At 41.3% G+C, this 13,890-nt stretch overlaps 1 protein-coding gene across 7 annotated transcripts in view; it reads right to left on the bottom strand.

Annotated features, from left to right (window-relative positions):
• The window catches only part of TRAF3 (TNF receptor associated factor 3), a 125,615-nt gene that overhangs the window by 53,517 nt on the left and 58,208 nt on the right, over positions 1-13,890 (bottom strand). For 6 of the 7 annotated variants that reach the window (XM_064375239.1, XM_064375236.1, XM_064375235.1 and 3 more), the window contains one exon: positions 1,352-1,475. The exons of the other annotated variant lie outside the window; for it this stretch is intronic. The gene's annotated coding sequence lies outside the window, so the exon portion shown is untranslated. The remainder of the gene's footprint in view (positions 1-1,351; positions 1,476-13,890) is intronic. 7 annotated transcript variants of the gene reach the window in all.

Here is a 13,890-nt window from a genome sequence, read left to right as displayed (position 1 = left end):
ACTGCAATTATTTGGACCCTGCTTCAAACAAACTAAAAATACCAGACACTATTGGGGAAAACTGAATGGTACTATGATGATACCATGATTATAAATGAAATCTGAACAGCAGTTTTCTTGACACTTTTCAATTTATCAAAAATAGCTATGTATTAAATCTCATTTTGGAAGGAAACATTTCAAACTTTTTATACTTAATATTACCGTTCTAACATATGAAAGATTTATTATTATATATATACATTTCAAACTTTTTATACTTAATATTAACATTCTAACATATGAAAGATTTATTATTATATATATATTTTTTGAGATGGAGTTTTGCTCTTGTTGCCCAGGCTGGAGTGCAATGGCGCGATCTTAGCTCACCGCAACCTCTGCCTCCTGGGTTCAAGTGATTCTCCTGTCTCAGGCTCCTGAGTAGCTGGGATTACAGGTGTCTGCCACCATGTCCAGCTAATTTTTTGCATTTTTAGTAGAGATGTGGTTTCGCTATGTTGGCCAGGCCGGTCTCAAACTCCTGACCTCAGGTGATCCACCCGCCTTGGCCTCCCAAAGTGCTAGGATTACAGGCGTGAGCCATCACACCCAGCCCTATTTTTTTTTTTAAGGGACAGGGTCTTGGTCTATGGCCAGCCTAGAGTGCAGTGGCATGATCCTAGTTCATTGCAGCCTAGAATTCCTGGGCTCAAGTGATCCTACTGCCTCAGCCTCCCAAGTAGCTGGGACTACAGGCACACACCACCACATCCAGTTAATTATTTTATTTTTTTAGACAGGGTCTCACTATGTTGCCCAGGTTGCCCAGGTTGGGCTCAAACTCTCAAGAGATCCTCCCAACTCAGCCACCCAGTCACAAATTAAGAGATTGAAACACGGTATTTTATTTTCTTTCAAAATCCTAGAGGAAGATGGTTAAGGAGCAAACGTTCTTGTATCAAAAACTGCAATACTCCATGAGGCAGGCCACACCCCCAGCTGGGCACCTTCTAGGGGAGGGCAGGACTAAGAGATTTCGGAAAGCAGGCCTTTCACAAAGAGGTGCAGCCGCCACTCTTGGTTTTCCAACTCATTCACTCACTCGGGCCATCAGGTACAATGTCTATTATTTTCAGTTTAATACTGGTTTGAAAAAAAAAGAAAAAGAAAACTAAGGTCAGACACAAACCAAAACAAAGTGCCATGTGTGCAGAAAGTCAAATATGCCTGCTGAAGAATGAAAGCGCTGAAGCCAACGATGAATGTGTTCAGGATGTTTCACAATTTAATTACTTGATTTTTATGCAAAATGGAAAATTAACAGCTGAAGAAAGAAATGTACACAAACTAAAATTTCCTAGTGGCATACCTGTGTGTCATATGCTTTAAGGAGAAATATGGACGCTTGATCAGGGAGGAAGGACTTCAGTAAAAAAAGAAGCGAAGCAACGCCAACCTTTTCCTTCTTTAGTTACTGTAGCAGAGTCCCTTACCTAGAAAATAATAGTAATATTTGGTCAATTCTCATCTGGAAAATATTTAGAGCTTTTAAAAATGAAATTTCAAGCCCAGGCACAGCGGCTCATGTGTGTGGTCCCAGCACTTTGGGAGGCTGAGGAGGACGGATCGCCTGAGGTCGGGAGTTTGAGATCAGCCTGGCCAACATGGTGAAACCCCCATCTCTACTAAAAATACAAGAATTAGCCAGGTGTGGTGGCACACACCTGTAATCCCAGCTACTAGAGAGGCTGAGGCAGGAGAATAGTTTGAACCTGGGAGGCAGAGGTTGCAGTGAGCTAAGATCATGCCACTGCACTCACTCTAGCCTGGGCGACAGAGCGAGACTCCATCTCAAATAAATAAATAAAAATAAAATTTCAAAATGTAAATCTCTATAACACGAAGAAATTTAAGATTAAACATGTTTAACTACTGTACATGCATGTGTTTTGGAGATTTTCCACATTTTTTAATGGAATATGCATTATAAAAACTGATTATTTAAAAATTGCTTTTACCATGAGGTATTACTTACTTAGAGAAAGGTATAGGAAACATATATATACAATTTCATTAAATTATTATATAAATACCAGTCTAGCCAGGCGCGGTGGCTCACGCCTGTAATCCCAGCACTTTGGGAGGCCGAGGCAGGTGGATCACGAGGTCAAGAGATCGAGACCATCCTGGTCAACATGGTGAAACCCCGTCTCTACTAAAAATACAAAAAATTAGCTGGGCACGGTGATGTGTGCCTGTAATCCCAGCTACTCAGGAGGCTGAGGCAGGAGAATTGCCTGAATCCGGGAAGCAGAGGTTGCGGTGAGCCAAGATCGCGCTATTGCACTCCAGCCTGGGTAACAAGAGCGAAACTCCGTCTCAAAAAAAAAAAAAAAAAACACCAGTTTAATTACCACCAAGGCCAAGGGATGGAGCATTGCCAGAACTCCTGAAAGGCTGGGTGCCTCTCTCTTACCCCAAACCCCTTCCACCACATACATAAGTACTCCCTTAACAAAATAGTTTTTATTTGATTTGTTGAGGCAGGGTCTTGCTCTGTCACCTGGGCTGGAGTGCAGTAATGCAATGGCAACTCACAGCAGCCTCGACCTCCTGGACTCAAGCAATTCTCCCATCTCAGCCTCCCAAGTAGCTGGACCACAGGAGGATGCCACCACACCTAGATAATTTTTTTATTTTTATTTTTAGAGGCTGGATTTCCCTATGTTGCCGAGACTGGTCTGGAACTCCTGGGCTCAAGTGATCCTCCCACCTCACCCTCCCAAAGTGCTGGGATTACAGTCATGAGCTACTGTGCCTTAACTTGTATGGTTATCATTTCCTAACTTTTCTTTAGAGATTTATCACCTAGGTGTGCAGCCCGACCAAACATAATTTATATAAAATCCAGAAGCAGATGAAAATAAATAGAATCAATCAGGTGGGTGGATTGCTATATATATTCTTGTCTTGCTTTTTTCTTTCCCTTTTTGGTTACTGTGTCTGCAGTTTGTTTTCATTGCTGTGTAATATTCTACTCAGTAAATATGCCATAATTTAGTTAACCATTCTCATCCTCTAGCGTGGTTTCCGCTTTGGAGCAAATACAAACACTACCAAGATTTTTCTGGTACAGCTATCTCAAGCACTTTAGGCACGTATCTCTCTAGTGCACATACCTAGAAATATGACTGCTAGCTTATACAGTAAAGCTAAACTATTTCCCACAGCAGCTGTAATGTACCCTCCCATCAGAAGGGTATGAGAGTTTCTGTTGCTTAACTTTTCAACAACAATTGTTAGACGTTTTAATTCCTACTAACTGAACAGAGGTATAATAGTATTCGAAGATTTTTTTTTTTTTGAGACATGGTCTACCTCTGTCACCCAGGTTAGAGTGCAGTGGCACAATCATGGCTCACTACAGCCTTGAAACTCCTGGGCTCAAGAGATCCTCCCTAGTAGCTAAGATTACAAGCACGTACCACCACGCACAGCAAATTTTAAAAAAATTTTTAGGCCGGAAGTAGTGGCTCATGCCTGTAGTCTGTAATTCCATCACTTTGGGAGGCTGAGGCGGGCAGATCACCTGAGATCAGGAGTTCGAGACCAGCCTGGCCAACATGGTAAAATCCTGTCTCTAATAAAAATAAAAAGTTAGCCAGACATGGTGGCACATGCCTGCAGTCCCAGCTACTCAGGAAGCTGAGGCAGGAGAATCTCTTGAACCCGGAAGGTGGAGGTTGCAGTGAGCCAAGATTGCACCACTGTACTCCAGCCTGGGCAACATAGTGAGACCCCATCTCTTAAAAAAAAATTTTTTTTTTTTTTTTTTTTTTTTTTTGAGACGAAGTCTCACTTTGTTGCCCAGGCCTGGTCTCAAACTCCTGGTCTCAAGCAATCCTCCCGCCTTGGCCTCCCAAAGTGCTGGGATTACAGGCATGAGCCACCACACCTGGCCAACTAAGAATCCTTTATTATAGAATTTTATAATAATTTTGAATAAAGAATTCATGAAATTGTACATCTGGGAATTACTGCAATGAAGATTTAATTTTGTAGCCAAATATCTGTTCACATTCCCCATGGTTTCTGTACCCTGATTTCTTGTCAGGTATAAATTCCTAGCTCAGTCCACCAGCTTCCAGAGGCACTGATTCCAACCCCTGGGCCTGGGCAAAGCCTGTGATTTGCGTCTGGTCATTTCTGAATGACCATCTTATTCCCCTGCCCAGAGCTGGTTTATCTCTGAACACACAACCCAGGTCAGAATTAATGAGTCTCCTCTTCTCACTATTGGACTAAAGAGATTCTCCCTCTTTCCCAAAGAACCTGAACATGAACACATGAAGGAAGATGCTGGGGAGGAAACTGGCCCAACTGAACCATCTATAGCCAGCCCTGCCTTAGGTTTTTCAGCTGGATGATCAATAAACCTTCCTTTTATTTGCTTCAAAAAGCTAAGGTTGGCTGGGTGTGGTGGCTCACACCTGCAGTGCCAGCACTTTGGGAGGCCAAGGCAGGCAGATCTCAAAGTCAGGAGAAGAAGACCATCCTGGCTAACATGGTGAAACCCCATCTCTACTAAAAATACAAAAAATAGTTGGGCCTGGTGGCGCATGCCTGTAATCCCAGCTACTCGGGAGGCTGAGGCAGGAGAATCGCTTGAACCCAGGAGGCGAAAGTTGCAGTGAGCCGAGATCAAGGCACTGCACTCCAGCCTGGCGACAGAGGGAGACTCGGTCTCAAAAAAAAAAAAAAAAAACCCAGCCCAGGCTGAATTTCTTAAAATTTATATCAGAAAGAGCCCTCATTGATACAATCACATATTCAGAAATGGGTTTTAATCTTGTACTCAAGAAACTGTATAGGTCAACCAAGGTAACACATGACAATATGTGTATGTGTTTACACACATTCCCAGCATTCCTTCAATTATATTTTTTTAAAAATCTAAACATTTTTAATAGTTATAGGACTGGTTAAGGTTTTCTATTTCTTCTTTAGTCGCTTTTAGTTAAGTTACATTTTGAAAGAAATTTGTCTATTTTATCTAAACTTTCAGATGTATTTAGCATGATGCTATTTCCAATATCCTTTTATGATATCTTAACAGTCTACTGTATCCATAGTGTTTTCACCTTTTTCATTTCATTTCGTTATTTATACCTCTTTTTTCTTCCTTAACAGTTTCACTGGAGCTTTGTCAACTTTACCACTTTTTTTCCCTTTTAGAAAGACAGGGTCTCACTCTGTCACCCAGGCTGGAGTGCAGTGGCATGATCATAGCTCACTGTAGCCTCAAACTCCTGAGCTCCAGCGATCTGCTTTCTCCTCCTGCCCAAAGTCCTGGGATTACAGGTGTGAGCCACCATGCCTGGCCCCAGATGGAAACTATTTAAGGCTGGGCGCAGTGGCTCACGCCTGTAATCCCAACACTTTAGGAGTCTGAGGTGGGTGGATTGCTTGAAATCAGGAGCTCGAGACCAGTCTGGGCAACATAGTGAGATCCCATTTTTACAAAAGATTCCATTTATACAAAAATTAGCTGGGCATAGTGGTACATACTTGTAGTCCCGACTATTCAGAAGGCTAAGGCAGGAGGAGACAGGGACTGCAGTGAGCCGAGATCACACCCACTACACTCAAGCCTGGGCACTAGAGTGAGACCTTGTCTTATACATATATATATGTACACACATACACACACACACACATACAAAATATATATACATATATGTATATATTTTATATATACATATATGTATATATTTTATATATACATATATGTATATATTTTATATATACATATACGATATATATAAAATGATATATGTATATATTTTATATATATATACTATATACATATATAAACAATATATATATAATTTTCCCATTGAATATTTTCTTTCTATCTGAATTTCCTTTAAATTCCTTTACTACCATTCTGCTGGCAATAAATTTTGATGTCTCTTGGTCTAAAAGTTTCTCTTTTGTTTTTATTTATTTTTGAGATGAAGTCTTATTCTGTCACCTAGGCTGGAGTGCAGTGGCAAGATCTCAGCTCATTGCAACTTCTGCCTCCTGGGTTCAAGTGACCCTCCACCCTCAGCCTCTCAAGTAGCTGGGATTACAGGTGCCCGCCACCACATGCAGCTAATTTTTATATTTTTAGTAGAGACAAGGTTTCAACCATGTTGGCCAGGCTGGTCTCAAATGCCTGGCCTCAGGTGATCTGCCCGCCTTGGCCTTCCAAAGTGCTAGGATTACAGGCATAAGCCACTGTGCCCAGCCTAAAAATTACTTTTGAAATAAATAAAAATTTATCCTTCATTTTTGAAAGACATTTTTGCTGGGTACAGAACTCGAAGCTAATAGGTTTTTTTCTTTCAGTACTTTGAAAATGTCACTCTGTTGTCTCTGGTTCACACGATATGACCAGGAATCGCTGTTATTAGTAACCTTGTTCCTCTGTAATGTGTCTTTTCTTCTGGCTCCTTTGAAAGCTTCTGATCTTGATCACTGGTTTTCTGGTAATCTGATTATAAGGTACCTTGGATTTCTTTATGTTTGCTCTGTTTGGGGTTTTGAGCTTCGTAGTTTGCAGTTTTCATCAAATTTGGGAAATTTCCAGCCACTATTTCTCTAAATATTGTTTCCATTCCCTCCTCTTCTCCTTCTGGAACTAAGTTACACATATCTTAAATCAGCTGATTTTGTCCCACAGGCCGCACATAAATTTTTTTTTTTTTTTTTTTTGAGATGGAGTCTTTCTCTGTGGCCCAGGCTGGAGTGCAGTGGCGCAATCTCGGCTCACTGCAACCTCCGCCTCCTGGGTTCAAGCAATTCTCCTGCTTCAGTCTCCCAAGTAGCTGGGATTGTAGCACCTGCTACCAAGCCCGGCTAATTTTTGTATTTTCAGTAGAGATGAGGTTTCCCCGTGTTGGCCAGGCTGGTCTTGAACTTCTGACCTCCAGTGATCCGCCCACCTAAGCCTCCCAAAGTGCTGGGATTACAGGTGTGATACAGGTGTAAGCCATTGCACCCAGCATTTTATATATCATATTTTCATCTGCAGAAGTTCTATTTCAATCTTTTTTGGATCTTTTCTTTCACTCATCATTATGCTTGTTTTTCTCCACATTCTTGGGTGTGAAACACATCTGTAAATCATTTTAATGTCTTTGTGTGCTAATTGCATCATCCCTTGTCATTCTGGGGTCTGCTTCTCTTGCTTTTCTTCCTGGTCAATATCACATTTCCTTGCTTCTCTGCATACTTACTTGGTTATTATTTATTAGATGCTAGACACAATTTCTTTTTACATGTTTGGGTGCATCCTCTTAAATATAGTCGGGGCTTTGTTCTGAGAATGTAATCAAGTTATCTGTAATCAGTTAGGGCAAGTCTGGAGCAGCCTATTAGTCTATGGATAGTTCAGCCCCACTGCTAAGGCAGCCCTTCTGAGGAATCTACCTGATGCCAGAGATGAAAAAGCTGCTCTGAACCCAGGCTAACAAAGATGAAAAGGCAAGCCTTCAAAGGATCTACCTGATACCACCCTGGGTGGTGCGAACACAAACTATTCCCAGCCCTGTGTGACTGATGTCCAAGAAGTGCTTGGCCTTCTCCTTTTTGGCACTTCCCTTCCTAGCTTTGAGGAGCTTCCTCTCAGGCATGTGCAGACCAGAACGCAGGCAACGCCTCAAGGGAGTCCTTCTGCAGATATCTGGAGCTCTCTCTCTAACCTGCTCCCTCCTCTGTTTTCCTCCACAAATTCTAGCTGTCTTGTCCTCTCCAATTTCTGCTGTTTCATCACTTTAGTGAAGACAGTGGGCTCTGTCTGACTCCTCTCTTCCTGCCCTGAAACATGGAAACTGCCTCAGGACAAACTAAGGCTGTTTGTGTCAATAAAGTTTTATGAGAACAAGTCCACATCCATTCACTTACGTACTTAGGATGAAAGCAGGCGCAGAGCATTGCAGAGTAGTTGTGACAAACAGCATCCAGCCCACAAAACCTAAAATGGTTACCATACAGCCCTTTATAGAAAAAAGGTATACAGTCTGTGCTGTGGGGTATAAGCTGGAATACTGTAGGCTTGTTTCATTTGTTCCCCTTATTTCAAGGAACAGTCTAACCAGCTTCTGTCAAATGTATGAAAACTGTTACTTCATATATTTTCTTTAGTTTTCAAGTTGTTTAAGATACAAGTCAACTTGGGACTAGGCGAGACAAGTGAGGTACTTGTCTTAGGCACAAATTTTAAGGAAATGCCAAAAAAAACTTGGTAATAGAGATAAAATCAAAATTAATGAAAAAAAACCCATGAGGTACAAAACACCACAATTTTATATATAATATCAATAAGGGTGTCATGCCATGCCACGTTGGAGCTTGAGACAAAAATAAAAATTATTAATACTGATCTTGTCTTTATTTAAAATTTCAGTTTGGGGCCAGATGTGGTGGCTCACCCCAATAATTTCAGCACTTTGGGAGGCTGAGACGGGAGGGAGGATTGCTCGAGTCCAGAGGCTGAGATCAGTTTGTGCAACATAGTGAGACATTACTCTACAAAAACAAAAAATTATCCAGACGTGGTGGCATGTGCTTGTAGTCTCAGGTACTTGGGAGGCTGAGGTGGGAGGATCACTTGAGCCCTCTCAGCTGTACTACCATAGCAGTAGTGAATTATGATTGCTCCACTGCACTCCAGCTTGGGCAACAGAGCAAGACCCTGTCTTTAAAAATAAAAAATAATTTTGTTTTTCATCCTGGATTTTTTTTGCATAAAATTTGATTTTTTAAAAGTACTGCATATTAAAATATTAATAATCTGGATGACTGAGATTTTGGGTATCCCTTTAAATTTTGTACTCGAGGCAAGTGCCTCACTTGCCTTACCCTAGTCCTGGGGGTGGGGGTGGTGTGAATCACCTCTAATTCCATCATGGCAGAAATGGAAGTCTCCAGAAATAACTTTCTTACTAAGCAGAATCAGACTAATACCTTATCACTGTAAGAGTTTATCAGAACTGCCAAATTTAATGTTTTCCTTCTCAGAGATGTCTTTGAAAAAGAGATTACCTCAATGTGAAACATTATGCTCTAATTACTTCTTTTTGCAACTAACAGTAGGGAATGTACATATTCCCACATACACCCATCAGAGGCAATCATTAGATGTGTGTCAAATGGATATAAATTAGTAAACAAAAGGACTCTGCAGACATGAAGGTACTATGAGAACATAAAACTTTCTTCTAATTACTAAATAAATACAGGCACACAAAGATATTGTGACTGTAAAATAAGTAATTATATAGCATCTGGGTGACACACTGACAGTATGAGGTATACCAAAAACAGCCACCTGCAGTAACAGCTGCCCAGTCAATTTCTTAACTGGTGAAAGTAAGTGCTCAGTCTCCAAACACAGAAGTTCAACTAAAATCAAATCATGGCTGGGTGCGGTGGCTCATGCCTGTAATCCCAGCACTTTGGGAGACCAAGACAGGCAGATCACCTGAGGTCAGGAGTTCAAGACCAGCCAGGCCCACATGGTAAAACCCTGTGCCTACAAAAAATAAAAAAAATTAGCCAGAAGTGGTGGCATGCACCTGTAGTCCCAGTTACTTGGGAGGCTGAGGCAGGAGAATCGCTTGAGCACAGGAAGCGGAGGTTGCAGTGAGCTGAGATCACACCACTGCACTTCAGCCTGGGTGACACTCCAGCCTGGGTGACAGAGTGAGACTCAGTTTAAAAAAAAAAAAAAAACAAATCAATCAATAAGCCAATAAGCTTCTCTCTTGGTTTTGTAGGATTAGCATCCTTTTGAAATTAGCCTGCTCATTTTGTAGGCGTTCCCAACTCCCAATCCTACCTCATCAATATGCCAGGAGGGCACTGGGCAAGCAAAAGGACTCATCCACATGACAATGAAAGCTTCTACCATGAGCTGATTTCCACAGATTCTCTAGAGCATTCATTTCATAGAAGGCACAGGTGCAGGAAAATGTTTTCAAAAGTACTGACAAAAAAGGTGTTTTTTAAATTAAAAATGTTATGGTATTACATTTAGTGGGCAAATGAAGATTATGAAATTTAAAAGGACAATTATCATGAAGAAATTGTCTAGAATTCATGGAATTCAATTTAGCGATCACACACCATCAAATTCACAACATACTCCCTCCAACACATACTTCCTTTGCATCTGCTGCTTCCAAGCCGGCCTCTGGGAGTGAGCTGACCCCACCCTGCTGGCTCAGCATCCCCTCCTCATCATGAGTGGACTTGCAAACTCCACTCCAGCCGCAATGACTGTCTCCTTCCGTGTTTTTGTTCTTCCACTGTCTGTCAAACACTTCATCCGCAAGATTCCATTGAAGTATCTTGACAACTACTATTTATCACTAGACTCATGTTTTCCCCTAAACTTTAAGCTCCTTTAGAGCAGGGATCATGCTAAATTTATCCTGTAGTCTCATGCCTAGCAGGACAGCAGGCACACCCAGCAGGCACCACTTATTTGCTGAATTAAACTCCCACAAGCATCTTTTCTCTACCTCTTCCTTCCCAGGGAAACTGACCCTACCTCCTGAAATCCTGGTCCTATAAGGACACCCATCACAACGCTTATAAGCCTGTACTCACCTTGCTTCCTTCTCTCTCTCCCATCTGACTGTGAGCATTCTGAAGTCAGAAATGTGTCTTGTTCAGGTTTGCATCCTCACCACTTACAATGGTGCTGGCCACACAGTACGCATCTGATACATATTAGTCTTCATTATGAATTTACTTCTTGTAGTTATTAATTTATTCCTCACAACTATAAATCTGCGTGTTACAGAAATGAGGAAACTAGAGGACGAAGATTCAGCAGCTTCTCAACATGACACATTACTAAGTGGCAGAGTGGTCTACCTCTGGAGTCAGTGTTCTCAACTGCTATGTCTGTTATCACACCTCGACTACCTCATCAAAGGCAGGCTCACTGACTTGTGCTGTAAGAATCAACAGAGTTATGCTGTAAATCAGATTTGCCATTTGCATGCTCAAATTATTTAGAAAGATCATTCAATGCTCCAACTCTGCTGGCCGGAGTCTGGATTGTTGAGTAACTAAAACAATTACATCAATCAACTTGCCCAAAGTCAGAGCTAAAAGGACTAAAGCCAAGGTCCCGAGGACCCAACAATTTGACCACACTATTTTTGCTGGCTTTGACACCTGTCAATTCAAACCCTGCACAATTATCTCATTCCTTAAATTTTCCAAAATCTCAATAATGCCCAATAGATGTATCTGCCCCATTTTAAAACCAAGTATCTTTTTTTCCATTGTTTTGAATTTCAGCATTGACATAGCCAGAATTTGTTTAATCCCTTAGGACTAATACATGACATTCATAACCTGATGCACCATTAGCGGAACCAAACAGGGCTAATTTCTGACTTCAAGGAAGATTTTAAGATCTTGGCTAGGCTACAAGAAACTTTATCACATCATTTAAATTATTGTTTGCAGGGCAGGTGCGGTGGCTCACATCTGCAACCTCTGCACTTTAGGAAGTCGAGGTGGAAGGATCGCTTGAGGCCAGGAGTTCAAGACCAGCCTCAGCAACATAGTGAGACTGCATCTTTATAAAACTATAAAAAATGTAACATTAGCCAGGTGTGGTGGCATGCACCTGTGGCCCCAGCTACTTGGGAGGCTGAGGTGGGAGGATGGCTTAAGTCCAGGAGATTGAGGCTACAGTGAGCTGTCATTATACCAATGCAGTCCAGCCTGGGCAACAGAGCAAGACTTTGACTCAAAAAAAAAAAAAAAGAAACCAAAAAAACTCCATGAAACTTACTTAATTCCCAGCTACTCTAACATGAAAATTGAGTAGAATTATTTAGCTTACCAAACTTAAACATCTCTTACTAACCTGCTCTCTCCTCTCCTGTGTTTTCCTCCACAAATTCTAGCTGTCTTGTCCTCCCCAATTTCTGCTGTTTCATCACTTTAGTGAAGCCAGTGGGCTCTGTTTGACTTCTCTCTTCCTGCCCTGAAACAGGCAAACTGCCTCTCGAGACAAACTAAGGCTGTTTGTGTCAATAAACTTTATTTATTTATTTTTATTTTTTTAAGACGGGGTTTCACCATATTGGTCAGGCTGGTCTTGAACTCCTGACCTCAGGTGATCCGCCCACCTCAGCCGCCCAAAGAGCTGGGATTACAGGCGTGAGCCACTGAGCCCAGCTTGTGTCAATAAAGTTTTATTGGAACTTGGATTTGGATGAGGAGGAGGAAAGGGCAAGGGAAGAATGGAATGGCTGTTCTGTGCTACTCAGTCATAGTCAAAACTTCTCGTGGGGGACAAGAAGCCGTTTTGTAGCAATATACCACAGTGAGTTTCTTTCATTTTTTCCTTATGGCACTGTGATAGGTTTCCCTGATGTCTTACCTGAAATCATGATCAAACATTCATTATCACTGCATACTTATTTTATTCCTAAAACATAAAATGTCACACATATTTTTACAGCTAGAGAAGAGTCATGTTAAAAATTTAAGATAGGTAGTGTAACACTTCTTTGAATTTAATGTTCTTCATGCTACATAAGTTCTTTAGAATAAATTTACTTCATAATCAAATGAGGCTACCCACCCGACCTTGCTGCAATTGCTAGACACACTAGTACAAACTTTCCAGAGTACCATCCAATGATCATATATACCACAGTGTAAAACGTTTCCAGCTCACCTGGAATTCTCACCTAAGTGGCCTCTGAAATAAACTATATTCTGCAATGTTGGCTTCTGCCTAATACAGTAATGATTCACTGCAGTTTACACCATGAATTTAAATAGAGATTTGTTATGCAACCACAAATCTCTTAGGTTTCTCCAAAAATTAATCAGTATCTTGAACATAAAATTTTCTATTCTCAACAATCATTATACAAATAAAACGGCTACATTAATAAAATTTTCTGTCAGAAAATTATGAAAATAAACCTTTAAATGTAGGTTAGAGCAGTGGCAGTGCTGCTAAACAACTTCAGAAAAGACTCAGTGAGGTAGGGGCATCCACAAGCCAGGCACAGAGTGAGCAGGTGCACAGGCCCTGAGCAGCCCCAGACCCCTGGGCTGTGTGCCGGCAGCACACCTTGCACACAGCACTGGCTCTGCCCCAGATGGTCACAGGAAGCTGGGACCAAATCACCCACCAAATGTATGTATCATGTAGATATACATTCTAGAGACAGGGTCTTGTTCTGTCACTCACAATGGAGTGCAGTGGCACAATCACAGCTCAGTGTAACCTCAAACTCCTGGCCTGAAGTGATCCTTCCGCCAATACGCTGGTATTATAGGCATGTGCCACCATGCTCAAATTATTTTAACTTTCATTTTAGGTTTAGAAGTACATGTGCAGGTTTGTTATATAGGTAAACTGTCACCAGGGTTTGTTGTACAGATTATTTTGTAACCCAGGTATGAGGCCTAAAACCCAACAGTTATTTTTCCTGATCCTCTCCCTCCTTCCATTCTCCGCCCTTGAGGAGGCCCCACTGTCTGTTGTTCCCTTCTTTGTGTCCATGTGTTCTCATCACTTAGCTCCCACTTATAAGTGAGGACATTCAGTACTTGGTTTTCTGTTCCTGTGTTAGTTTGCTGAGGATAATGGTCTCCAGCTCCCAACCATATTCCTGCAAAACACAGGATCTCATTCTTTCTTACAGTTGCATTGTATTCCATGATGTAAATGTACCGAATTTTCTTTATCCAGTCTGCCATCGATAGGCATTTAGGTGGATTCCATGACTTTGCTATTGTGAATAGTGCTGCAATGAACATATCTTTATGGTAGAATGATTTATACCCCTTTGAGTATATATAACCAGTAATGAG

The sequence above is a fragment of the Aotus nancymaae genome, unplaced genomic scaffold, assembly GCF_030222135.1.
Source record: "Aotus nancymaae isolate 86718 unplaced genomic scaffold, 86718_ANA_hifiasm-v0.15.2.pri h1tg000011l, whole genome shotgun sequence".
NCBI lineage: Eukaryota > Metazoa > Chordata > Mammalia > Primates > Aotidae > Aotus > Aotus nancymaae.
The sequence above is the reverse complement of the archived record's forward strand: the minus strand, read 5'-3'. Positions and strand labels throughout refer to the sequence as shown.